The 4,563-nt window shown below is 43.0% G+C and overlaps 1 non-coding gene across 1 annotated transcript; it reads left to right on the forward strand.

Annotated features, from left to right (window-relative positions):
* Positions 1-4,031: 4,031 nt before the first annotated feature.
* Positions 4,032-4,140, forward strand: LOC125128585 (U6 spliceosomal RNA). The gene has a single exon (XR_007135284.1). It is a non-coding gene; the product is annotated as a U6 spliceosomal RNA (small nuclear RNA).
* The last annotated feature ends 423 nt before the right edge of the window (positions 4,141-4,563 follow it).

Genomic DNA, 4,563 nt, shown 5'->3' on the forward strand with positions numbered 1-4,563 from the left:
TGAGAGGCATGGGGATGGTTTATTGCATGGTTTCAGTGCCCCTCCTGTTCAACTGCATCCCTATCTTTCCCAGATTTGGTTATTGAAGTCAATAAATTCCCCCGTTTACCTCCTAAATTACTGCCAGTGAGTTTCTATCCTTTGCAACAAAAATAATCCCACTAATAGTAGCTAGCATTAAGTGAGTGTTTAATGTGCTACACCCATTAATCCACTCTTTCTACACTGCGGGTACCTACTTTACACCCAATTTACAAAGGGGGAAACTGTGATTAGAGAAGTGAAGTGACTGCCCAGGGGTCAGTCATATTAGCCTAGCTAATATGGGGCAGAGTATGAATTTAAACCCGGAGCCTACACTCCATCACAACCTTAGAATATAGATATGTCATCTCTTTCATGAGCTGGGGAAGATGCAGAATTGGGGATTGAAGGAGGAGGAGCTGAGGTAAGCACTAATCAGGTCACCCTTCACAGGATGAAAGTCGTGGGGAGCAGCAGCTCTGTCTGAGTGCAGCCAGTTCTCAGCATGCTCAGTGGCAGAGTGGTGCCCTCTCCAGGATCCATGGTGTTAGGGGCTGAACTGTATCCCTCCAAAACTTCATATGTTGAAGCCTGAATCCTTACTACCTCAGAATGTGACTGTATTTGGAGATGTGGCCTTTAAGAGATGATCAAGTTAAAGTGAGGCCCTCAGGGTAGAGCTCTAATCCAATCTACCTGGTGTCCTTCTAGGAAGATGAGGTTTGGACACACAGAGAGACACCAGGGGCTCCTACACCCAAAGGAAAGGCCATGTGAGGACACAGCAAGGAGGTGGCCACCTAAAAGCCTAGGAGCGAGGCCTCAGAAGAAACCAAACCTCCTGACCCCTTGATCTTTGTCTTAGACTTTGAGCCTCTAGAACTGTGAGAAAATAAGTCCTAGAAAACTAAGGTACTCAGTAACTCATCACCACTCTAGCAATCCCTGCTACACAGTAGATGCGTGTGCATGCACACACAGACACACAAACACACACACACAAAGATTTTTAAAATACAGAATCAGCGGATGCTGTTTCCATCCTGATAGATGTTCATGAATAATTGATGGTCACTCTAGGAACCTGGTTTGTTTTTGCTTTCTATCCCATCAGCCCCTGCACACCTGCTGAGGAAACACTTAGCAGGAATACCTTGCCACTTTAATAGTCCACCTCTGAAATCAGAAGAAGCTTCCCAATCAAATATAGGCAGGGTATTTGTCACCTAGCACCCTAACTGCATTTTGATATGGAGAAGAGACTCTACATCACATTTTAACTAGTCTTGGCAAAGGGAAGGACACCAGCCTAGAAATGGAAAGATGCCAGATAATGAACAGAGCTGTGTTAAGATACAGAGATTTGCCAATGATTGGCCCCAGGGAGCTGGCTGCCTTCTGATAGCAGAGCTGCTCTGTGTGTGTGTGTGTGTGTGTGTGTGTGTGTGTGTGTGAGAGAGAGAGAGAGAGAGAGAGAGAGAGAGAGAGAGAGAGAGAGAGAGAGGCATGAGCTGACAAACCCCGGGGCCAGGCAAGATGATGGAGGGAAAGGTTAGGATAGAATATTACACAACAACCTTGGGAAATGGTTTCATACTGAGAGGGAGCAACATAAAGCTTCAAGCTCACCTCAAAGGAAAAGTAAACCAGGCTCCCATGTCCTCACTTTGGATCTCATGCACATGGACATCCCCATGCCCTCCTCCTCAATATTTAGATGAGATACTACTGCCCACTTCTCCAGAGGGAGAGGCGAAGTTGCCAGGCAGCTGGTGAAGCTGAGGCTTCAGGCCCTTTCCTTCCCCAGGGCCCTGTACACACCGGGCTTGTGGAGGGCTCTAGATAGGAGGGGAAGCCAGGTGCCAGGAATAAAGCCCCTCCAGGTCCATACTTCTGATTAATTACCTACAGAGAGCTCATAAGAATGGAATTTAAATATCCAAAGGTTCCAATCCTGTGTTTTGATTAATCTTTGCATTCTAAATAAATACTTCCTTTTGTGTCTAATTTTATATTCATAATTTTATATTCTTTTTCCTACAGAGAGATCCCCAAATTGGGTAAGCTTCGGGCCCCACAAAACCTGGATCAAGTTCTGCCAAAGTGATAAATTCTTCATGACATCTACAGAGAAATTCTGGTTTTTTCTCAGCATCTCAGATTTTCTGGTACCAAGACGGGTTTGATTCTGAATATTCCACTGCCTAATTTTAAAGACCCCAGAGGAAGCTATAGAGGTCTTACCAGGGACATAAAAACTCCAGGCTAAATGAATCTGAGGGAGCAGATTAGTAGGTTTTGAGGGGTATCCTCAGTTTCCCCATGTAGAAAAATGCAGATCATTAATAGTTACCTACTTCATTGAGAGGATTAAATGAGTTCATATGTGCAGACCACTTAGAATATTACAATCTCCTTACAAAGCGCAATGTAAATATGTGTTATGATTACTCTATGCTAAGCACTGTCCTATATGACAAAGAATACAGCAATGAATACAACAGAGAAGGCACCTGTCCTTATGAAGCTTATAGTCTAGTAAAGGAGAGAGACATCTTTAGCAAGCAACCCCTGATTCAGCCATGCCTGAAGCTAAATCTGCATCCTTGAACTTTCCAATTTCCTGAAGCATTGGGGTCCATTTGAGCTGAATTCCTCTCCCTTGTGAACAAAAATATAAGGTCCCAAAGCTAAGCTTTTCCTATTCTCCTTTAGCATCTTTCCAGCTGAGGGTCTATTAGGCTGCACTTTAACAAACCTCGCTAAGGGTCTCTTTAGGTTGCAACTACAACCATCAGTGTGTTAAATCTGTTAAACCACCTGGTGAGGCCCTTGAATATTCAAACCCATCTTTAAACAGAGTTGGAAACCATAAACAGTAAATTATAATAAGCATGCAGTGGAAGCATGATGTGGATCATTACACAGGAGAGCAATAAAATCTGTCTTGGTGCCTCCAAGTTTTATGGAAACCATGACTATGTTTTAAAATCATTTTTTAACATAAAGAATAATTTACTAAGTAAATTAGATTTCTTCATGTTTTATCCAATTAATCCAGCCCTTAACATAAGAAGGATAACTTCTTAATTGCCAGCTAATTACATCAATATAATGCATTTGTCTCACTCCTAAGAGCGCCCCCCCCCCATCTAGAGGACATCTGCCACCCTGAAAGAATAAAGGAGGCACGAGAGGTGGTGGGTGTTAGTGAAACACACAGGGATTTGGAATCTGACAGGCCTGGTTTTAAATCCTGGCTCCATCACTTATTAGTTGTACGCCTTAGTTTGGAGTTTCTCAGAAGTCAAGATGCAAGTGGTTTAAGTGGGATGTAAGTGAAACAGAAGAGGAGATGTGAGGTAGGGGGAGAGAAGGCAGCCAAGAGAAGGTGAATTATCAAGCAAGTGACCACTTTGGACAACTGGAGCTTAATCCTGGTGGGAACTCGGGGAGACAGCATAAAACATATCCAGTTGTGTGCCATGAGTGTTTTAATGACTAACTCTCTGGAGAAAAGTGAAAAGCTTTGATGTGCAGCATTTTGCCCATTGCCATGGTGTAAATCTTCCCACCATGGCTGATTTCAAACCATGTGCATGATGTCAAGAACACGAAGCTGGGGAAAGATGCACACAGCTAGCTCTTGCACATGTGAGCACATCTTGCAGTAATCTCACCCAGGGGAAGGGAGGTTGGTGACAGGCCTGGGGTCGTTCTCCATGGACTCCCATCAGTCTCTGACAGAGTGATAGAGGAAGGCTTCTGGAAGGAGGTGTGATTCCGCCAGCTTTTCTACATTGTCACTCAGGTGGGTAAAGAAGGTTATAACCAGAGAAAATCCTCAGACAGGGAAATACAAATGCATTTGTTTGGCCAGTGCACACCTAAGAGGTAAGGGTTAGGAGATATGGGTGGAGCAGCAAGAATATAAATAACTGTGTGACTGTGGAAGAGCTGTTCCATCTCTCTGTACCCCCAACACTTGGTCTGAAAAATGAGGAATGATGCTCTCTTTTCAACAGCACATATACTAAAACTGGAATGATACAGAGAAGATTAGCATGGCCTCTGCACAAGGATGACATGCAAATTCATGAAGCGTTCCATATTTTTACAACATGGATGAACTTTCAAGACATTATGCTAAGTGACACAGACCAGTCACAAAAACATAAATTCTGTATGATTCCACTTATACAAAGTACTAGAGTAGTCATTCATAGAGACAGGCAGTAAAACTGGTTGTCAGAGGCTGGGGCCAGGGAGAAGGTGCTGAGGGGTTTTTGTTTAATAGTTATAGAAACTTCAGTTTGCAAAGATCAAAAAGTTCTGGAGATTGGTTGCCCAACAATGTGGACAGACTTAACCCTATTGAACTATACACTTTAAAATGGTTAAGTGATTGATTTTATTATGTTTTTTATCACAAAAATAAATAAATTAAAGAGGTATCACTAAATCTTTCAACAAATATATGTGGAGTACTTACTACACTATGTAGTGGGCACTGCTAAGGCCAGTGGGGATATGACCTTG

Source organism: Phacochoerus africanus, chromosome 5 (assembly GCF_016906955.1).
Source record: "Phacochoerus africanus isolate WHEZ1 chromosome 5, ROS_Pafr_v1, whole genome shotgun sequence".
NCBI lineage: Eukaryota > Metazoa > Chordata > Mammalia > Artiodactyla > Suidae > Phacochoerus > Phacochoerus africanus.